Genomic DNA, 24,212 nt, shown 5'->3' with positions numbered 1-24,212 from the left:
GCTCATAGACAAGTAATAAAATACACCAATAATATCTCTGTTTGCAATAAGCTTTAATTATACAGGCACCTGATAAAATGCAGATGAGCTATCTGCTCTCTGTGTATGAGGAGTCTAATAAATAGAACTGGCAGCTCATCTGTGTGCGTGTGTGTGTGTGAGTGAGAGAGGGGGAAGAGAGGGACTCGTCTGTAATAACATTGATAGCTTTGAAGGTGGGACTTAGTCATTTTCACAGCTTTATTGGCTGAAATTATCAGATGGAAAGGGTTGGCACTGCTGTGCATGTGTTTGTGTGTGTGCTTTTCCCACCCAAGTATGTAGGGAAAGGGAATAATGGACAGGTATCACATTCTGTGCTTTAATGGTTTACCTTGTATTTTTTTTATTTTAACAATTTTAAGATCTCTTTTTACTAATGTCAGTAAAACTGAAAGATGGACATACTTGAGAATGGATTTTGAAAGGCTGTGGGGAAATAAAAACACAGGATACTGTACATTTTTATTTTTTTTCCTATTTATATTTTTTAACTCATGAGTTGTGATCTGCCATAGTCACAAGTCTAATTTCTCTTGCAGACAGAGGTTGGCTCCTACATTAACTTCCTGTGCCATGGTCAGGAATCCATTTGGTCCAGGTCTGGCCTTCTCTTGCTATGGCTCAATGTTGTAATATCATGAGTGTGCCCAGATCTCACAAGAAAATGTTGGTTAGTGATCATTAATCCTCTACCATGCTTAGTGTTTGTTTGCCTTTTCCAGAGGGTGCTGGGACTGGTTGAAATCAGGTCTGCAGTAGCATTCACTGTTTAGTGTCAGATGTTTGTTTCAGCAGCTGCCCTGAAAGGAAAATATGTATTCTACATCTGGTGGAAGTTAAGGAATTTCTCCTTAGCTCCAGGAGCCCAGAGTCCAGATTTTTTGTTAAAGCAGAACATGATATATGACACTCCTTCTGTTTCTTACTTACTCTTGGCTGATGATAAGTCTGGGGCAAAGAAGAACTGTGATTGTTACTTCAGCAGGTATTTCTTTGAGTGCTCAATCAGGTCTCCTCACAAGCTCTGTCTCTCAGTAGCAGAGTGCTTGGGGTATGATCCTCCAGGTTAACTTCCAAACCCCTCCTGGTTCAAACCGAATTACTCCTGTGGGCACTCCTTGGGAATTCCAAAGCCATTTGGTTGGTTGAGTAGTCCATGCTGTTGAGCCAGGACAGGCAGCTGGAACCAGGCTGGGAGTGTGTCAGACAAGGCTCCTTCTCAAGCGGTGCATTAAAGGCATCATGTCAACACTTACCTGGGTCCTTCAGGGTCTGATGGTCTGTAGACCTCAGGTTTCTGTAGCACTGTATTTCCAGAACAGTATTCTGGAAGCACCTCAGAAAACAAGATTTGGTAGGAATAAAACTTAAATTGCTGCTGAGAAGGAGTATGAAAATGTGGAGGGGTGGAGCCAGCTGTGTGGAGGAATTCTGCAAGAATTCCGAATTCCCAGCAAATAAAGCACCCAGGAGCTGTCAGACCTGCAGGCTGGATCCACCATCCAGTGTGTTCCATCCGGGAGCATGAGGGGACAGTGGCCCCAGGGTCTGGGAGATGGCTGTGGTGCATACAAGGTACATTGTGTGAGGGGCAAGAATTCCTGCCCCTTCCCCAGTGCAGGCTCTCTTTGTTCACAGCTGTGCTCAGCCCTTAAATATTTGTGTTGACCTGGTGGCAAGTGAAGATGTGCAGAGAAAGGAGTTCAAACTGTTGACCTGCTAACACCAGCTTTTGCAACTTGGCTGGGGTTGTTTTAAGATCTGTGATCTGCAGTTGAGCCATTCTCTTCCCATTGAGGAGGGAATGAAAGGTGTTACAGGGATGTGTGAGCCACGTGGAGATTCTGGCACAGAAATGCCTTGTTTTCAACCCAGATTGGGCTGGTGGTTTAAATACTGATGCTGCTGTTGTGCACTGGGGCTGGGGAGGGTCTGAAGTGTCCTGATATTAAAGATCCAGGTTTGGTGATAAAGACCCTGATTTAATATTAAAGATCCTGATTCGTGTAGGAAAGGGTTGCTGGGTTTTGTGTGATATGGTGGGAAAACTGGAGCAAGAGCAAAAGTCCCAGTGAATTAACATAAACCAGAATATGTGTGGGTGCTCAAGGCAGTCACTGTTGTGACCACAGCCCTCTCAGAACTGGTGTACCAAAATACACACCACCTGGATATTTTTATACTCCTTGGGGCGACATATAAATTTATGTAGGCATGTATTTTTCATCAGAAGTTTAGAGCTGACAGTATAATGTGTGAGTTGTCAAGGTGTTCATGGGGTTTTTTGACAAGAATCCCGAGGAAAGCTGGGATAGATAACCCCATGTTCTTCCTGCCCCTCCGGCCTCACAGGCAGGTTTCTCACGTTTCCCCTCACAACGCTCTGCTGGGCGACATTTTGTCTGTGCCGGAGCCCCTTCCCCTCAGGTGAGGGGCTGGGGGAGCCCAGGCTGGGGCAGCTGGAAATGGCTGGAGGCAGAAGGAGCAGCCCCCATCTCCCCTCACATCCCAGAGCAGCCCCTGACAGTCCCTCCATCTCCCCTGCCTGGTGGCAGCCCCTGGAGCCCCTGCCAGACCCCATGTTCCCTTACAGCCCTCTCAGAGAGGTGCCATTTTCCCTCAGAACCCCTTCATGACCGTCAGAGCCCCCATTTCTCCTCAGAGCTCTCATTTCCCTCAGACCCCTCACAACCCTCAGAGTCACCATTTCCACTCACAGTCCCGTCATGACCCTCAGAGCCGCCTCAGAGCCGCCATTTCCACTCACAGTCCCGTCATGACCCTCAGAGCCGCCTCAGAGCCGCCATTTCCACTCACAGTCCCGTCATGACCCTCAGAGCCGCCATCTCCCCTCAGAGCCCCCTCAGAGCTGCCATTTCCCTTCAGAGCCGCCATTTCCACTCACAGTCCTGTCATGACCCTTAGAGCCGCCATCTCCCCTCAGTGCCCCCTCATGACCCTCAGAGCTGCCATTTCCCTTCAGAGCCCCCATTTCCACTCACAGCCCCCTCACAACTCTCAGAGCTGCCATCTCCCCTCAGAGCCCCCTCAGAGCCACCATTTCCCTTCAGAGCCCCCATTTCCACTCACAGTCCTGTCATGACTCTCAGAGCCCCTCACGACCCTCAGAGCTCCCATGCCCCCTCAGAGTCCCATCAGAGCCACCATTTTCCCTCACAGTCCCATTATGACCCTCAGAGCCCCCCATTTCCCCTCACAGCTCCGCCGGCATCTGGGCACCCACAGACGGCACAAGGCAGCATTTAGGAAGAAAGGTGAAAATAAGGATGACAGAAGACAAATGAAAAATAAACTTAAGGAAAAAGATAGGGAGTAACAGGTAAAGGAGCGATAAAGCTCAAGGTGCGGAGGCAGAAGAGGGCTCCCAGTTTTTTGTGGGGTGGAAACTGGGAATCCTGGAAGTCAGTGTGTGTGAGAAAAATGTGGGACTGTCCCAGGCAGCTGGGGTGGCACTGGGAGATGAGGAAAAGGGCTTTGGTAGAGAAGGAGAAGCCCCAGGGCAGGGAGGGAAGGCTGTGGAAAATGGAGGCAGCAGCAAGTCCCTCAGAACATCCCACACCGAGGGACAGTGTCCCACTGGAAGGGACAATCTGAGTGGTCAGCAAAGGGGACAAACCAAGGCACTCTTTCTGCATCAGTTATAAAATTGTGAAATTAGAGCATGTTTTTGTAGCCATAGTGGCACTGTATGTGTTCCTGATGTTGCTAGCATTGAGCAATGTGGTGTTTGGCCATGATGTGTGAGGAAAATAGGTGTTTGAATTCCTGAAGTGTCCTCAGGAACTCTGAGTCGCCCTAAGGACAAGAAAGCAGTGCTGGACAGGTAAGTTTGTGCACACAGTTCATTGTTTTTGGAGGCTCAGAGAAAAACACGGTTTCTTCAGAATCTGTAAACACTAGTTGATTTCCTGTAAACACTTAAGAGCTTCATTTGTAAGAATTATGTAAAAAATATCCTCGTGAATAACAAATTTAGCTTTGATCAGCTCAGTTTGTGCATACCATCACACAGCAAGTAAACTAAAATATTTGCCTCCAAGTGTATGGTGGCCAGCCAGGCTGGATTTCCTTCAGTGCTCAGTTTCCTTCAGTGCTGGATACCATAAATTTTGCACTCGTGTGATAGATATTTGGCTCTGTTTCTAATATCTTTAAAGAATAAAAACATTTTAATTACTCAAATTGTTAATTAATATGTGATTCACGCCACTATAACAAGATATATCAGCAACACTCCTAGACTCAATCAACTGAAGGTTACTGTTTTATTTAGGAGCAAATTGAAGATGCTGTGTTTTAATTAAAAACTTTGTGTTATATCTAAAATATCTACATTGCTTTTATCACTCTATAGTTCTATTTTTAATATTCCAATTTATTTAATAACATGAATTCATTTTAATCTAAAATTGTCATTGAAGTTAAGCAAATACAGGGAAGGAACGTTTACAGCTGGTAATAGCTGCAGTTTCAAAAATGGGCAATCACAGAAGAGAATAAACTATTAAAATATATTCTCTCCTCATTTAAAATTAGAATAGATAGACCTCAGTTTTCAGAGTAACTTGGATGGAAACATATGTAAAGTAGGACCAAGAGAACTGAAATAAAGCGAAAGAGATGTAAAATATTAAAATTTGCTGTACACTCATGATCTTACTCAGACCAACTCAAATGAAATCTGTTTTGTGACAAGGCTGTGGGTGAGGGTTTGGTGCATATTTTTTGTCCCACTGTGGTGCTATTTGTGGCATCAAACAGCAGAATTGAGGATGAGCAAAGAAGAGGAAAGAGCACATGAAAGAATGAGCACACACAATGTGTGGAGTAAGTCTGGGGCAGAAGAAATGGACATGAAAATGTCACATGAAAACGTGACAAATGTTTGTATGTTTTCCTTATTTTCAATGTTTTTTTGGTAACCCAAAAGCAGTTAAGGTGAATTTATGGACATTTATTGTACCTTTCCTCTTTCTGCACCTTCTGCATATTTCCTCTTTGTATCTCTGCTTTCTGTCCTCTTCCTTCCTTGGACGTGAGCACAGACTTTCAGGGTGAATTTATTTATTTTTATACATACCGTCTCTATAAATTGCTGTCTCTGGTTGCAAAGGATCCTGTCCACGTGAGCACAAACTTCAGTGTAAAAACACTGTTACAACATTCCAGGAGCCGCCACAATGTTCTTAAAAATGCACAATAGTTGGTACCGTGTTGCAATTCACACGAAGTTACCTCACTGAAATACCTAATTTGCTAATGTAAAGGAGTAATTGGGCTTTACGGTCCTTGAGTTCGGTGGTTAAACCTGGCGTGTTGCCACAACAAAAAGCTTTCTGTAGCAACACTACAAGAGTTCACTACCAGATTTTTGGTTTCTGTTTGAGCGATGGGAGGCAGATGTCCTAAAACTTGACATGGTCAGTGTTTAAACCTTTACATATCGCAGAAACTGCCTCTGCTGGAGTTGTTCTCCAGCATCTCATCTTCTTGTGAGTTTGGGAGAGAAAACTTCCTCTGTAGGTCTCTGCTTGAGCGCAGGGATTCCATCCTGCATCCCACCAGAGGAAGCAACTGGGTGCTGTTGGACCTCAGTTTGGTGTCTGAGTCTGCAGGTAATGGATGTTCACATCATGTCCACAGCCCCACCCTGCAGTCCTTGTGCTTCCTGGCACTGAAACAGCAGCAGCTCCTTTAGTATTTTGCAAGTTTCTCCTGAAAATACAAAGCACTTTTGCAGCTCGTGGTCTTCCAAGCCTAATTCAGCCTGTGAAATTTGTGGGGAATGTTTTGTATGAAGATGCCTCTGAAGCAAAGGCCCAGTTTTAAACGTCTTTCCTGAAAATTTGCACTTGAATTGCGTTGGTGGCCACTGTCTGGGAGTTAGTGCCAGTGCTAGGACTGCTGGAAGTTTTAGCCAGGTGGGCTGCCTTAAATTGTTTCAAGGAAAACGTGGGAAAAAAACCTGACCAGACAATTTTTTTTCCTGTAAAAACTTAGCTTTGTACCTGTAGCTAATATGTAAATGCAGAATATATATCTTTAAATGTAGTTTTACTTATTTATCTATCAGGTTTTTATAGGAATACTCTGTTTGCCCTCTCAGTATGGGGAAAGACTGAAGTGCTGGCCATTCCCATCCACCTCTGAGGTGCCCAAGGCTCATCCATAGCTCAGTGTCACCTGAGGGAACCAGGAATGACTTCCCTGCAGAAGTCACTGGAACTTGTGTCACTGACTTTGCAGATCCAGCGTTGCACTGAGCAGTCTGACAAGGGATTTTTAGTACTGAAGTTCTGGGATAAAACTCATACCTATTATAGAAAGGTGCTGCTCCCAGGGATCAACTCAGCACTTTCAGTGCCTTGGTTATAGTGATTTAACACAGAAAAAAACCCCTTGAAAATGTGGTCTGTGTTTGAGTGCTGAAAGCTCATCACAACATCTTCTTGCTTCATTCTGCAGTTCTTTTAAGTTATGTACTAGGGAGGTGATCTGTAATAAATAAAGAACAAAGAATCCTACGTTTGTTTAGTGGACCTGAAAATTTCCAGGATAAAAGTCACAAATATTTATTTGAAAAGTGGTGTGGGAAGGAAGGGTTTGCTGAGGAGCCATTTTGGTACAGCCAGAGCGTGATGGTGTTAGAGAAGTTACAGCTACAGATGATGTGCTGAAGCCAAAGGAGTGCCAGAAACCCTCTTCATGCTTCACCAGAGCATGGGGGAGAGAGAGACAAGAACACCATGTCTAAACAACTTTTATTTTATGGTATTGTGCCCTTTACTGTTGGGGGTTTTTGTTGTTGTGGTTTCTTTTTAAGCTTCCAGGTGGCAAATGAAAACCAGTTACAAGATCTGTCAAAATCTCTCTGAACTTGTAACTTTGGAAGGAAATGATTTATTGAGATAAAGATGAAACTTTCAAAATGCCACGTTTTTAGTTGCTTAAAGTTGAATTATGTGATCATTGAGGAGTTGCTCTGTGTGTCTAGAGAATAAAAACTAAGGTCAAGCAGGCAGTGTATTCCTGGTTGCTCCTGCAATGTGTCTCCAGTCCTCTTGCTATGGATGCACTTCCTCTCCCAAGCAGGATTCACCAAAAATGTTTTGTAAAATTCCATGTGGGTTAGGCATAGCTTTAATGGCATTTCTTTGCTTTGAATTATTGTTAATGTTTTATTTTTAATAATAGGAGTTCCTCAGTAATGCCTGGGGTGGGAGTATGATCAGGGTCATCTCTCCACAGCCAGCAGGGACTGGCAAAAGGCAGTTCAGGCTTTCCATGGGAATAGTTGCTCTCACAGGGTTCTGTTCCTGGTGATTTCATATGGCCTGGCATGACTGGATTCTGTACTTGGGCACTGGATGGGATAACCCATCCCTCTGGTCACTGAAATTCTTTTGAGTAACATTATCTTCTCTTACAAAATGGGAATTTAGGAACAGCAGAAAATGAGTGCACAAGAGGGGAGGGAAAATAAAATATAACCATGGATTATATTTATATATTGTGCACAGGAAAGGGGGTAATCAGAGACTTAGGTGCTGTTTATTTGTACATTTAGGTCTTATTTTCAAAGTCAGCAAAAGTTTCCAAAGCTCAGCATCTTGGAAATTGAGGTATAATGTATAATTACATACAACATTCAGCCTCAGTTAAATGGTCTGATGGCTCAGATTGTGTATGTGGGCTGTGAAAGGAGAGTGTGTGTGGAAATGTCTCAGTTAAAGGGCTTGAAATGCAGGGCTATAGTTCAAGGAATTCTTAAAGACTATTATTTATTGAATTGTTTATTAAATGTATGCATTTTATTGAATTTCTGTGTAAAGATATGGTACATATTTATTTTTTGGACAAGTGATTGAAGACCTTGGGCAGCCCCGACGTTACTAATGACAAATGAATATATTCAGAAGTCCAGAAGTGGAGTCCAAAAGACTTTCAGACGTTGTTTTTCTTGGATGGATGTTAAAAACCTTTAAGTTTTGAGAGGATTCCTATGAGAAAGCACCTTTAAACTGAGAAAGGTCAATTTCTTTGACAGCCAAGACAGGAGGTTTCAGAGGGGTTACTGTGATCCAAAACCTGAATTATGTATGTCAGTCCTTAGGGTGTATCTGTTAAAATGGGAGTGACTGGGGCTGGAAACCTGGTGGGATGGTGGCTGTTCCTTTCCAAAGGCAGGTGGGATATTACATGTAAAGCCCGTGTTGGGAGAGTGCTGAGGTTGCAAAGTTAAGTGCTCTGAAGGCAGGAAAAGCCACTGTTAAGGCTGATGAAACCTTTGAGTGATTCACTGGCCATTTTCAAATGTCTGCATCAGCAGAGGCGGGGCCTCTGTGCCCGCAGCCCCCTCTGCCTGCTGGGGGGTCACAGCCATTTCCCATGTTCTTGCAGCCCAGGACTGAAATGCCCTCAAAACAGGCTGAATTCTTGTTGAGATTTTTTGATGCCAAGTGTGAGACTGCATTGAAGACAGGCAGCCTTTTTCTTTTTTCCACTAGAGACAATAAAATACAAAATTCTGCCATCGCAATGGCTTCCCTGCCAAAATTCAAGATGTCATTTCACAACAAGGCACATTTCTGAGTGAATGGTGGTTGAGTTGGGAAAGGTTTTTTATTTTATTTGTAACATCGGTGTTTTCTCTTGAACATCATTTGAGACATTTCTGTCATTTGAGACATTTCTGTCACTTGAGACAACCTGCTGTTTTTGCCTAAGCTTCACCAAGCAATAAGTTCTGAGGATATTTTGGCCCAAATCATTAAAAACTAGCAAAGTTATAAGTGCCTTAAGTGGAGGGTCCTGCAGCAGAAAGTGTTTGTGGAGCTGAGCTGGAACTATTGCACTGTTGTCAAACACACCTCGCTTGTTCAACTGCAGGGACAAAGTTTGTGTGTGGATGTTACAGAGCACGTTCCACTTTGAACTGTGTTTTTGCCCCTTTTCCTGCTGACTCTGTCCTTGGTTTATACTCTCACTGTGATTAAGGAGTTGCTCCCTGACTGCTGGAATGCCAGTGATTGAAACCCCTAGTTATTTTCATCCTCTCCAGCATCCTTGGTCTGTTTTTATTTCAGCATTCAGGTCACAGGAAACCATTTGTAGGACATGGTGGCTTTCACACGGAGCTGCAGCCAACCATTTTCCAAAGGTTTTCAGTGCTGGAGATCAAGTCTCACCACATTCATGAGCTCAATATTCTTCATCCATCAGTCAATAGAGAGAGGAAGAATCACATCCCTGAACTAAATAACTGTCTTACTTCTTTATTGACTGATTCTTTAGAAAGTGAGCAGGTTTCCATGGGTGTTTTTATGAACTGATTTCTAATTTTAAATGCCGGCATACTCTCCTGTGTTTGTTTATTTTCATTGCGATGGTGTTTGTATGTGCAGGGCTCTTCCATAACTTACAGCAATATTGTCTGTCTGCCAAGGAGTTGAGTAGGAGGAATCTATTGGAGAAAACAGGCAAAGAGCTTGAGGAACAGAAGGTAAAAGGTGTGCTTTTACTTGAAAATACGTATTTGCTAAAATTAGCTAAGATCTTGGCTTGTTTTCCAAGTCAGTGGACTTTGGTCAAGCATATCTGTGGTAGGTTAATGGGAAAGGTAAGAAACACAACTGATAGTTCAAACCAGAAGATGTAAAATGCAGGCTCTAGTACTACCCTGAGTAATTTTCTTCTGGATTTTAAACAAACCAACCCAGCCCAAAGCCTCCAAATCCTAACGTAAGATTTCCTTACACGGAGCACAATGAAATCTTAATGGCTTAGTACTTATGGTTTCCTTTCATAATACAGGAGACAACTGAAATAAAACCTTGACAAGGAATTACAACTCTGAGTCACTGTGATCACAGATTGTCTCTTGAAATGTTAAAATCCAGCTGATGTGTTAAATGATAGTTGTTATGAGGTGAACTCTGTGCAATTCAAGTTCTCTCCCCTCAGTGTGCATTATAAAGCTTTGGAAAGGTATTTTCCAGGAAAAATGAAAGCTTCCATGTTAATAAAGCTGTCTCCTCATACTCTAATATTTTGGCTTAAATCCCCCCTGCTTTTGAAACTCTTGGGCCCAACATCCTGGTTTTGCTTCTCATTCCTGTCACATGGAGACCAAAAGCAGAGTCGATTGAGAGCTGCTGTTGGTAATCACAGTGGATAAGGCTCTTCCACAGAATGTTTTCTTAGGGTGTTTAATCCTGTACTGAGGGAGGGGAAGCACTGGAGGAGGGTTTCTTTCAGTATTTTTGCTCTCTAGATATCCTGAGGTCAGAATATTCCAGTTATAGCCATTATGGTCATAAAAGACCCATGAACTTGGAACAGAAGACTCTTGTGGGGGTTAGCACAGAAATATAAATGGCAAAAGCTAAGAGGGTTGATTGTCTTTGGTGGAAATATATGTACACCTTTTGGAGCACTGGAGTGGAGGTAAAGACAAATGAACATCCTTATGGTGTAATCACCAGGTTGAAAAATCAGGTGACTTTAGTTCTCAAACTCCCTGTTAGCACAGTGACTTTTTATGTTCTTTATATCTTCGTTGGTGGATGAGTCAATGTTTAAATGCTCATTCATCATTTACTATATAAAAGAAAAGCTATTATCTGAAACTCATTTTTACAGTTGCAGGCAAACTGAAATAATCATTTTCAAGGACCTAAAGCTGTTTCTTGAAGAATGTCATCATTTTCTTCTGATTTTACTTACCATTTACACTGGTATATGAGGTACCTGCAGGAGCTGTACCTTACACAGCTTGGCTGCAGATATTTCCAGCCACCACACCTGTACAAACCTCAGTGAAGACACTTGGTGCCAGCAAACTGCATTCATCTTGCAGACAGGACAAAAGAACTGCTCTAAAAGCATAGCTCACACTGAACACTTGTGCTGCTTGCTCAGTAATAGGCCTTGGCCTGAGGGCTGAGCAGCCCAGCCGGCCCATAGGAAGGATTTCAGGAGTCTGGAGTCGAGTCCCTGCTCTGCCATCCTTGCCTGTGCCCCTTGAGTTGCTGTGAGATTGCTGTTCTCTGCTTTTCTTTTAGTGCTTAGGCTCTCTCTGGGTAAATGAGCTGTCTGTCTGAAGTGGTAGAGGAGTCGTCTTCATTCTATGTTATAATTCAATGACTGTTCCAATAGATAGTGCTTAATATTAATTTCTCTGTGTGTCACCTCCTCCATTCTCATGTCTGTGTGTTTGTAGCTCGTGTGTGTATCTGCACGCAGGAGTTTCTGCCACTTGATGTTTCTCAAGGCTCATGTTCTGAGATGTGCCAGCACAGAGAGTTTTGTGTTCCCGCTGGGAAAAACCGCAGCCTTGCACATCTAACTGGGATATTCTGTCAGAACCAGTATGTTGCACTGGGGCTGTACCTCCTCATGTTCTGGGCCCAAGTAGCCACAACAGTCATGTAGACAGTACCATGCATTAATTTTTGTTAGTTTAACTTGACATAACTTTATTTAATTCTATTCCCTCAGCACCCCCATCCTTTGCCACCCCTTTGTGCCTCATTCTTTATCTCACCAAATGGCTGGATGAGGCAAATGAGGTGATTAGCTGAGGCAACCAAGTGGTGAGACCAACAGCAGTGTCTCTACAGGAAATGATGGAGCTCATACAGTTGTGGATCACTGGGGGTTTTGATGCAGTCCCAGGGACACTCTGACATAAACTCACATCATGTACCTCTGTGTGTCCCCTTGGTCATGATCAGACCCTCTGTCTCTCCTGTTTGCTGGCAGAAAGGTGAGGTCCTGTATGCACAAGGCCTGTTCTCCCTTAACCCACTGCAAATCCAGCCTGGAAACAAACGTTATAGGTGTTCATTTGCAACAGCATCTAATTGTTAAAATCATCCTGTTAGGATGACACATGACATGATAAAAATAAGTTACATGTGATCTTTTAAACTCACACATATCTGCTTGTACATCCTGCAATTTGTGAGCACCAGAAGATTGTAATTTACTTAAATACTTGTACCTTCATTTTATAAAAACCCATAGGTACTTTTTACAATCAAATGTACTTTTTATAGTGTAATATTTTGAGGCTAATATGGTGAGAATCAAACTTTTATCTGTAATGTAATAAAAAGGCATGATCTCTTGTCTTGGGAAAAATGAGGTTTTCTATGAGTTGTGGTTGGAGAACATTGAACTGCTGGCTCATGCAGTCAGTGTTGAGACAAAACACGTATTAGAAAAAAGGCAATTACCTGATTCTGAAAGAGACATCTATTTTATTTGTTTTTGCTTTTTCATTTGTTTATCTTTGGAGTTTTTGTGTTAGTCCCCCAAGCTGAGAAGTCATCAATATTTGCACTGTGGGGGAATACTCTGAGTTAAATGTCCACAGGTTTTACTTGGGTAACTTTGCTGAGTGATCAGTTTATTGCAGCTGTTTTGTGTCTTTGATGGTTATAGCAGAACGTGTCAACAGTTTAACATGATAAAAAATGTGGTGTGTTTGTTACATACTAATTAAAAGGTGCTCTAGCAGTGATGGGAATGCCACCCAGAACCCCCATGCTCTCTCTGTGTTTATTTATAAATTGTGCATTAAGGACATGCTTCTGTACATGTTGCTGAGCAGGCGAAAGACCTTCGTGCTGGTTTATTCCTAACCTGTTGTGTCATTTTAACAAATTGTTTCTCAGTCACATGATCATACTTAAGTCATGGTGTATTAGCTGATCTGAGGGCTAAAGAAAGGTCTTCTTTTCTCACATGGAAATTTGTCCCTGTGTCATTTAGCACTACATGAAGGAATCCAAGCTGGTGAATTGCTGCAGGCTCTCAGACTTTTGGAGCAGTCATGTTTGCTCAGACCATGAACATTGTATCCAAAAGGCACTGATTTGACTTTCACATTCTCTCCTTTTTCATCTTTCCTGCCTCCCCCCCTTCTTCTGATTGTGGGGCCGATGCTGATGGATTGGGAAAGGTAACACTGAACTTGGCAGGACTGGTTCCATACACATCTGCCCTTGAAAGGGATTACAAGGGTGACTAATTTTGTCTTGGAAAGCTTTTTTTGCCTGACTTTCCTAGTTGATTTCGATGTTAGGAGTGCCCATTTCTTCATACTTCTCAGGAAAAAAATTTGCTTTTGTGTGGGTCATCTTGTGCTTGCATAGAAACAGGTTTCAATACCAGGCTTTGAATCTAAGTGTGTCATTGTTTGAGTTCACAATTAACCTCTGCCAGAGCTCTTTGTATGGAGGGACTTGGTGTTTTTAGCAGCAGAGAATTATGCTGGTCAGAGACAAGGGGACACTATCGTAAACTCTTTTTGAAACAGAAAAGAAAACGAAAAAAAGAGAATGTTCCCTACTTGAGAAGAAGTCAGAATTGTTAAGTGTAGTGAAAGTTCTTTAAGCAGGTGTATGAACTGCCTGGGAACATCTCAGAATCCATGTGTCTACACATAAACAGCACTCAAAGGTATTTCTGCTACTCTATTCTGCAAAGGTCACACAGTACAAACACTGTTCTCTGAAGAAAACAGTTGACTGGTATGAATACTGGCTTTTATATGCCCCCTTTCATATGGGCCCGCCAGATAATAATTAAATTAAGGTTTCTGACTCTTCCTAAGGTTGAGCTTGTGAATATCTAAAGATCTGATTGATCAGAGAAGTTCAGGTTAACCGTAAAATTGATCAAAAAGCCAGCACAGAGTAATGGCTGAGCCGAGCAGTGCTGCGGGGTGATAATCCAGCTGCTGGGAATGTGACTGGAATGAGCCTGCACAGCCTGTTTTCATTTCAGCGTGTTTAGCATGGCACTGTCACTTAATTGTGTGGTAATTGTTCCGTTTGACAGAGGCAGTTGAAGGCTGACATGGCACATGCAATGTGTGTGTTGCATTTTCTTCATGTAGTGAGAGAAGGGTATATATTGTGATCAAAAAGCAGCTGAGTTTTTGGTACTAACTGGAGATTTTGCTCACTGGTTGGGTTCTGCTGGGCCTCCAAGGCAAGTGGCTGATGACGTGGCTTGTTGTGGTGGCGAGTGGTTCTCCCTCTCACAGACTCTCACTCAAGGAACTTCTCCATGAGGTGTTTCTGCCAGGTATTGAGTGCAAACAACTTCCCTCAAAATCACTTCTTTGATATGACAAGGATTTTAACCCCTGAACCCCCAACCCCGGCAGTGTGACTGTGACTGAGAACAAACCACCACATCAACCCCTTCCTCAGCAATGCAATCCATCCTTCTTAAAAATGTGAGCAGGGAATGGTGGCTCCAACCTGTAACTCTGAGATCACCCACAGGAGAAAGCAAGCAGTCATGTCTTTTTATGGTAATTCCAGGTGCAGGTTCAGTGGCTTTCATAGTAAAGAAAGAGCTTTGACTGACCCATGTCCTAAACTGAGCACTAAGCTGTGCTCTGATTTAATCAGTTTTGCTGGTAGTTCAGTTATGGTCAGGGTGGGAGGCAGAATTTAGGCTTCATCCTTTAAGGCTCAAAGCACTCTGACCTTCACCCAGCAAAGCACTTGAGCAAATGAGCAGCTATATATGCTTAATATTAAGCACATCATCAAGTCTTTTGCTGGATCATTGCAAAAATCAAGCATTCTTTGAATGAAAAGTAAAAGAAAAGATGGCATGCCAGTGGGAGTGAGGGGTTTTTTCACAGTTGGTATTATTTTTATAGACACTAAAGGTTTGTTAACTATGAATTAGTCAAAAAGCGTCGCTCCAAGTCTTCACTTGTAGGGCACAGTTATTTAGGGGTAAGGACAGGGCAGCCCAAGGGGTCAGTGGTGGTCGAAGGGGTTGGTTTCATGGACACTTGTTTTGGTACTGTCTTTACGGTACTGATGCTGGAGATCTGATTATTTTTGTGTACAAGGCATTTAAGGTATTTAGGTGAAGGTTATTGTTCTGAGCTGTATTTCTGAGTTCTAGCAAGTTTTTCTTATTTTCTTGTTTTTCCTAGGGCTTGCATCAGGTTGTAAGAGCTACGTAAGGGAAGGGATTGAACAAAGGGTACATGTTGCCTACCTAGGAATCCAGAGAAAAATCAGGCAGAATAAATTTCAGAAATATATTTATACTGTTCATTGTTTAGATGCAGTGAACAGTACCCATCATTTGAACATATACTAGAGAAGGAGCCTCAGATTCCTTGAGAGTTGTTATTTTTTGTGTCCCAGGAGCTGGACTCGATGATCCTTTTGGGTGCCTTCCAGCTCAGGATGTTCTGTAATTGTGTGTGTTCCTTGTGGGTTGTCCAGGCTCTGCCTTACTCTCTGGAAGAGTGAAAAGCACACATCTACTGTCTTTTAAAAGCTTGGAAAGGAAGGATTTCTTGGGGTAATGAGGTTTCTAACCCCTGGTTCATAGATTTTCATAACTCCCTTGGACTTTGGTCTGCTGGGACAGAAAGTGCCAAACTTCACTTTGTAAGTTCATGCAAGTAAAGACCCCCTTCTTTGTGACTTCTGTGTATATTGCAAGTTAGATGGACAGCTCAGAATAAGTCCAAGATTTTCCAAAGAGGACCTGAATGAGTATTTAGAAAAATCCTTATTTGCTGTTTCAAGCTCTTAAGTAAATCATAACATAAAAATTTATATAAATTCCTCATGTTGCACTGGAAACTAATTCAGAGCCCCCTGTGCTGACTGTGGAATCCAATCATATCACCCCTTGAAGGGGCAGCACCTCCACAGTGTGTTAAAGGTTCCCTCCCTTGATTCCCTGGGTTATCAGGCTGAGTTCTAACCTTATTCCTTCCCAATAATGGGAATGGCAGTGTTTGAATATGCTCTTTCCTGGATCTGAATATGTACAAAACTACCTCCAGGATCTGCCCCTTTTCTCGCTGCCTTCTAACAGGAAAATAAACTGCTGTAACATGTTTTTTTTTTTTCCCAGTGACTACAGAAGAAACACTGAGATAGTGAAGCATTTGTCAGAACTGGTCCTTTGTGTTGCCTCACACAACCATGTTGTTTTAAAAGGATATTTATACAGTAGGGGGATGCTGTATAATACCTGGCATAATTCTCTGTGCAATGCCAAAAATGTGAGGTGCTGTGCTTCTGAGTTTTAAAAATGTCAAAAATGGAAATTCAGGCTGTTTGACACTGCAGTAATTTGCTGAGGGATGTCTGAATATGTGGCCCTTTCTGCAATTTTGCACAACAGTCTGGGCTGTAATGTTGCAATAATTACCCAATGAAGTCATAATTGAAAGGTAAAAATTGAATTCAGAGTCTACGTAATTTAAACAGGACCAGATTTTACCAAGCATGACACATTTATGGTGCCTGCTACGTTCCTCATAGAACATACTAAAATTTAAGCCGATAACTCAAATGCTTCCTGTGGTATAAACTTGTGAAAAGTCACAATTTTGCATTGTGCTGCAAAGCCACCTTACAATATAGTGACTACCATGGCTCTTTAATATCCAGCAGAGTTCTCCTGCTGTGCTTTGTCAGTCGGTAGCAACATCCAAGTCTCCTTGTAAAAGTAATTCACACTTTTTTCACAACACTGTTGCTTTAATTACCACTGAACTCTGCTGTTGCTCAGACAGGCCTGGCAGGACCAAGAGAGGGTCAGCGCTGCAGTCACTGCAAAAGAAGCAAATGGCTTTTTTTCTTACTTTATTATTAACAAACCATCTTTGATTGAAATGCTCCAAGCTTCTGAGCCCCAGCCTTGTCTCTGTGCTCTCTTGGGGTATTCATTATCAAAGTAGACCATGGATGTCAATCTGAGAAAACATCAGAAATAATACCTAAAATCCTAATCAGAAAACGTCAAGTTAAAGGCAAGGCTCACACATCTTTAAATGCAAACAGCTGATCAGATTTTTCCTATGTGCACATTGAATTTCAGATAGAAATCAACCAACTCATCAACTTACTGTACATTTTTTATGTGTAAAAATGATTTTTACCCATTTGTTTGTGATTCTTTCTTTTTTCTTCATGTTTATTTCATTTGTTATATCTCGTTAGAGCCAAAGGCATTCATAGGAAGAAATGAAAGATGCTGAAAGCCAGAAAAGATTGTATTTAAAATTACAAAATACTTCTTCTGTACCTTTGTCTCACGAAATGTTCCATATTTATGTATCATCTTTCACACTAAAAAACTGTAAAATAACCTTTTTAGTAGCACAAACCTAATTTTCAGATGTGGGTTCGAGTGGGTTTGTCTCAGTGCTCACATTGGAAGGTCAGGTCTGGCAGTGGTGCTGTCCCTTGTGCCCTGTGTGTGGGTTTGAGCTCACCTGGAGGGGAGTGCAGCACCCTCACCGTGGCAGAATCCTCCATAAACTGCAGCTCTGACATTTGGAGAGCAGGGTGTGAGCATTTCTACATACAGAGGAAATCACAAAGTAGATTTTCAGAGCTGAAGCTGATTTAGTCAATATTAAATCCAGTACAGCCTTCCAGCCTTAACACTTATTAAAATATAGCCTATGATCTATGAATATGATTACGGATCAGACCTCTGTTTCATATCTCACCTAAAACATGATACTGCAAACTGATACCACACCACTTAACGCCACAGTATGTGCTGATTCCTTTCTGGTTTGGAACAAAGTGGTACCTGTTGGATTAACATTCAGTTATTTAATTAGATAGCAGCATCAGCTATGGAAATAGACGGGGTTTGTTTCTCAGAATCCAAGAATCTGAATATTCTTAATTTTCTGGGTGTGGCAAGATGAAAGCTGACTGGGTAAACTCTCCTCTGTGCAACGCTCAGTAATGCCATGCCCTGACCAGGAGTGTTAACCTGCAGTTAAAGTCAAGGGTTTACAGGGATGACAGAAAATACTGGAAGAATTAATTTTGAAAATATCTGCCTCAAGTTACTCTAAGTATTTTCTCATTCCATAATGTCTGGAATCAGGAGGATTAGGCAATAGAAGTCTCAAAAAAAACACCAAACCAAAACCAAACCAAACCAACAGCAAAAAAACCCGAAACACAAGTGGGGGGAAACAAACATGGTTTCAACATGGATTTTAACAAAGAGGAGAAAGACTTGGAGCTGAAAGTAACACCTTGACTTGCAGACCTTCACACAGGAATTCTACCTGGCCCATCAGGCAGATGAGGAAACCTGTGGTGGGAGAGATTTGCTTTCCTGTTTCCTCTGTGGCTGTTTAGCCAGTGGTGGAATCTTTCAAGTCCTCGTTCCCAATATTAGGACATTGATGCTAGGAGGACTTCAACTCCTTCCTCATGGAAACTGCGGAAATGACTCAGTAAATAAAGTAGCTGAGATGATGAGTGTTTGACATACAGACTTGCAGGGACTTTGGTCTGTGTGTTTGTGTGTGTCGAGGAGAGAGAGAAAAGGAGGGAGGGAGTTTTGTTTCTTCATAACCTGCTCCTGTCACAGTCAGTCAGAACCACCATTCTCACTTCTCCATCTCCTTTTCTGCAACCCAAGTAGCAGATTGTTTGTTCTGCAGAAAGGCGGTTGCAGGAGGTATCACTTCCTACAAATTCTTTATTTAAGTAAAAGTCCCCAGCCATGTAGTGATTTATGCAGTACTAAACCCAGCACTGATCATATGCAACAGCCTGTGTGGTTCTTTCAAGCAGTAACATTCCTGCCCTGGCTTGGATAAATGGTTACTAGAACCTGACTGTAGCAATGCTGATATTTGCTGCTCCCTGGCCTGAAAGTATCTGTAAATTCACAGGCAAGAGATGCAGCTAAAGCTGTAGCTGCTCCTGTCATGAATCCAGTAATAGTTCCTGTTCTTTTTCCCCAGATGCTTCAATGCTGCATGTCTTTCCTCCTCCTAAATATATTTACCCTACAGATGCTGAAAAACGTGCTTGCAGATGCCAGTAGATGCAATACTGGGGCTTAGGGAGGTCAGAAAACAGGAGCAAAACTCTGAGATCCAATATATGGAAAATTAGAAAAGAACAGAAAGGAGGCCCTTGTGATTTTTAACCATTTAAAGTGCAGCTTTTTTTTTTATGGCTTGGAATCCTAGAGCTGATCCCACAAAAGCGATGCCTTGTCAACATCAGAATATTTTTAAAAAAAATCTAAATACCTGTTTTTATGAGGGAAAGAACTCCATGTTTAGGTATCAAAGCACCACCCAGGGGTTCTTGTGTGTTCAGCATTGAGGGAAGTTCCTGGTGTGCTGCTGTTTCCGTAGAAGGAACTAACCTGCCTCTTATAAGACACAATGTAAGTCCTGACATTCCAGGACTTAGATTACAGCCCAACACTTCCAGCTGCACTGGGAAAGGAAAATCCAGTGTTTTAGTTGACAGCACTTGACGCAGAGAAGAATTCAGACCAATTCTAATATATTGGTCAGAAACATCCCTTGGTCTGTGCCAGGTGGTTTAAGTGTAGAACAAATCTGAGTTTACAGCCTCCTCTTCTGTGAGATTAATCAAATCTGAGGCAGCACAAAACTACTGGATCTGAGAAAACAGATTGTAAAAGATGATATTGCTAGTTTTCATGGTAAAATTTAATGCATACAGAGCTAGTGCCTACTTATTTCTTCAAGACTAAATGCATTCCTTTGGATTTAAAGATAAATAATTGTCAGGAAACTTTATTTCAAACTATTGTTCTGAAAGGCAGGTGGAAGAAGGGAAGCAGCTAAAAGAAGATGATAACGGCATCACTCTAAGCATGGGAACAATGTGGGTGCCCTGCTGAGAATGAGAGGTGCAAGTCCAGGGGTCAGCAACCTGTTGCAGAACAGGCAGTGAATAGAATTGCATCCCAAAAGGATTTCTGTGGGCTCCATCCTAACCATCTGAGCTTATTGTGGGACAACTCCACTCACCAGCCACACCAAACAAACACCTTCCCCTTTCCAGATTTAGGATCACATTACAGCTTGTGAATAAGACTCCAAGTATGTGGACATGACAACTATGAAAAACTATAATTTAGGACATAGAGTATTCTCTTTCTGCTTTTATGTGGAATTTCACTTTAATGCAATGTAAATGACAGTAAGAAATACATTCATAGAATGTTAAACCCTTCCCATTAAAAATTCTGTGTGCATTTTATATTCTAATTCATGTACAGTCAAAAACCCTGATAAAATCATAGTACTGATTTGACTGCTGCACTTATCGTATTAATGAGGATACTTTATGCCTTTTGGAAATTGGGATATAGTCCATTATGTGATTGTGAGTGATGTGATTGTATCACACCAATTTGTTATTCAATCCCACCCCTCCCTTCAGTCAGCTTGGTATATAGAAGCCCTTGCTGGGCATGCGTGGAGACAGGAAAGCTAAATTCAAATTACTATTGTCTTCTTTAATCTTTCACTGGTTAAGCAGATTATATATTTTTTTTTCAAGTTGTGAAATTTGCTCAGACTCAGAGGGGAACTCATGGAAGCATCCAAAACAGCTGGAGAAGTACCAGCTAAGGCTGGAGCTGAAGGTGAGGCTTGGCTGAGTCAACTCTTCGGCTTCCTGGATGTGTGTGCAGAGTGGGATTCTCCTCCCATGTACCATATTCTACACTAATCCTTGTGCAGGGTGATTCCCTTGGTTCTGTGCCTGTCCTCCTGCACAGGCTTCATAGGGAACAGGGTTTCTGATTTCTGTCTTTTAGACAGGGAAAGTTAGATTAAAAAAAAAAAGTTTAACTTAAAAGTCTGTGAGTTTGTGAGAGCTTTGAAAAAAAAACTGCCAAGTTCCTACAGTTCACTCTTGTATTTCTAATTTTTGGACTTGTTAATGCAGGAATGTGACTTGAAGGATTTATCAAAGTGTGTGTTCTCTTGGTTTTGGCTGCCAGTGTCCAAGCAGTTTGTTCACAGTGTGTTTGACAGGGCAGAGGTGTGGAGCAGACTATGCACACTGTGCTTTTGCACACACATGTTCAGGAGGTGTAAAATAGTGCAGGGTAAACATTCCGTACTTTAAAGTGTCCTTTTTGGGGGGTGGAGGGAAGATACATTGAAAGGTCAAAGGGAAACATTAATAGTGTTAGATAAATTTTACCCTGTTTAAATTCAAACCCAATAAGAACTTTATACAATCTTTTGGACAAAGCCTGCAACGTTCTAATCTCTGCAAATCCACTCTGTACTGCTCACTGCTCTTCTTATTAATCAGTTCTACCGAGCTGTACTCTTCTCAGTGCTGTTACACACGCTGCATTTTTATTCTTCAGCTTGGCCTTTTCTGTATTTTTGCTGGGTCTTACATTCAATTACCACAGCCTGGTTTGCAGAGCAGGGGCCGTTGGGGCTGCGTTTAAGCTGCAGCCCATTATGTCATCTCGCTCCGTATATTTTACTCTGATCTTCTTTGGGATGAAACTCATTTGCGAAATCTTTCCTCTGCCTTTGTGGAGAAATTACGTGCTGCCTTCTGCAGGCTCTGAAATTTCCCTTCTCAATGCCTCTGTTATTAAAAGAACAAGCAAACACCCAACTTATTTACATCCTGGATCCTGTCACTTGCATGTATTGTTGAGGTTTCCAGAATACTCACGTACTCTAATTATTGTTGCTCTATTTGTTGCTCTCATAATAGTATTTAGTGTTCCAAATCCAGTGTCTGCTTCCTTCAGGAGCCTTTTGTGTTCTTTGTAATGTATGTTTTCCTGTTTGAGAAGTCCATCTCCCTTCCATATGTGTGAGTTTGTGACAGGCAGTCCTGAAACTGGGAGCTGTTTGCCCGGTGAGAGTTCTCTTTGAAACAACCCACAGCACAGAGCTTATGACATTTGATGAAAGTCTTGGTCACTCTTCAGGGATGGTGCCTGGGATTGAATTGCAGAGTTTACTCAGAACTGCTGTGCTTTTTATGTCATTTTCACAATTGCATAGGAATTAATTCTTCTGGTCAAGGTGTGAGGGATTTCGTTTGGTGTTTGTTTATTTATTTATTAGCATGAACCTCATAAGCAAAGGCATGTTGTTAAAACCAGAATATATTTATAGTCTTTTATATGTAACCATAAATATACATACTAAAAATACATGTGCATGGCACACTAATTATTTATATTTATCTGTAGGTAGTAAAAACACACAATCATCTTCTACATAATTTTATTGCAGTATGAATTGTTGTTCACCAACCAAGATTTTTTCCCCAAGTCTTTTTGTCCAAAAATTCCATCTATGCCAAAATTCATTTGGTAAAATGCTGCCATTATTTTCTTTCTAGTATTAAATTAGATTTCTTCCTCCTGTCTCCTGATCCCAAACTTTTTTGAGGCATGTCTGCCATGATATTTCTCCCAGAACTCTTGGTGTATCTTCTGCTTGGTGAACTGGAAGTACAAGCCATGTTTTGATTTGGTGATGGAGGCACATGGTGGTGGTGGTCATTTAATAGAACTGCCATGAATGGGTATTTAAGGCTCACAATTCCAGTTAAAGTGTGGTTGGATCCAGCATAACCCATGCAATTGGTCAGCTTCTGATTTAGGGTAAGAATGTAAATGTCTGTTATCTTCAGTGTGGTTTCTGTAATGTCCATGTACTGAGCTATGAACAGACACACACATGGTAGAATTAAAAGCTGCCTTCGGGACCAAGAAAGAAAAAAAATCCCAGTCCCAACACTGTAGAAACCTTGTGCTGGGAATATAGAGGGATTCCACAGATATGATAGCCAAGCAAATCCTTGGCTTTTAATAGTATGAAACACAGTGAAAGCTGAAAGTTCATGCCAGTCCTTCAAAATAATTGTCTTTAATATTATTATTGATCATGTAGTAGGAGACACAGTCTGAGTGCTACAAGGATTTCAAGGGAATGCTTTACAGCTTAATTATGTTTCCCTGGGAGATTTAACATAATTCAATTTATTTTCCCTCGTGTTTCATCAATCATTATAGGAATAGAAAGGATGTCTGAGCTTCATTTCTAAGTGAATTCCTGTAGATTCAAGAACTTTTGACAATAGACCCATTGGAGAGAGGAATGCAGCACACCTTTTGTGGAGGAATGAACCTTCAGAATTCTCTAGATGATGGTGTTATTGCTCTTTATTGTTGGTAGATTTTCTGAGGGTGAACTGTTGAGCTATGCTGGCGTCTGTGAGCCCAGCTAGGCTACAAGAAACCCACTGAAATTGTGACAATTAGTCCTCTTTGGACAATTTAGGACAATTAGTCCTACTTCTGGAGGGATTTGATGCACATGATGCACATGTTCTTTGTGTCTTATAAAGAGCACTGATGAATTTAGTCTGTTTTTTGTGCTGCCATAATCCACATCACAGGGTAAGTTATGGGTGGTGTTGGATACCAGCATTGCTGGTCCCCAGCAGGCTCTTCATGCCCAGTTTGGAAGCTCCCAAGTTATTCAGGATATTTCTCACCTTTCCCATCAAGCTGAAATGAAATGGAGATTATTTTTAGGGCAAAATGGTAATAACCTGAGGTTTTCTTTCTGTGTAGTGCCCTGATAATCACAGACAGGTTTTATGCAAGTACTGTGTGAGAAAATACATGTATTCTGCTAATACTTCTGCAGCACAGATCGTTGCAGCTGGTTCTGTCATAGCTGTCTGGGTGCCCCCTCAGCAGCTGCTGAGCTGGGGGGGCTCTGGGGAGGCTGCAGGGGTGGGAGATGAGCCAAACCCACCGGGGCCTGTGGGCTGTGTGAGCACAGCATTGTCACAGGGAGGTGGGAAAGCTCCACTTCCCTCCTGTGCTCACCTGGTGCACAGGCTGGTTAGTGATGGCAGCAGGAACTGGAAATCCTCTATTGCTGGGGGTGAGATGAAGGAGCTTTTTAAAAAATATCAAATAAGTCCAGATCTGAGCCAGTGACTTTTAAAATGAAAGGTCTGCTCTATTAGCGTTAATGGGCAGGCTTTCATAATTCTTTGCTATTAGAGAACTAACTCCCTTTTTTCAAAGCCTCCCTGAACCTCTCATTGTCCAGCATTTGTATCCCTCACTTTAATGAGTGCTAAATAAGAATTATATAAGTATTTCAATAATTCTCACTGGACAGTTAATTAAGCATCACTGACTCTAAGGAGCAGTCAGCTATTACCTCCTTTTACAGACAAGTGCTTCCACAGACACAAAGGGAAGAGGTCAATTTAAAAAAAAATGATGTGTGGATTAGTAATCTTTCTCCGTAATAAATGATGTAGCTA

The sequence above is a fragment of the Pithys albifrons genome, chromosome 2 (genome assembly GCF_047495875.1).
Source record: "Pithys albifrons albifrons isolate INPA30051 chromosome 2, PitAlb_v1, whole genome shotgun sequence".
NCBI classification, from domain to species: Eukaryota; Metazoa; Chordata; class Aves; order Passeriformes; family Thamnophilidae; genus Pithys; species Pithys albifrons.
The sequence above is the reverse complement of the archived record's forward strand: the minus strand, read 5'-3'. Positions refer to the sequence as shown.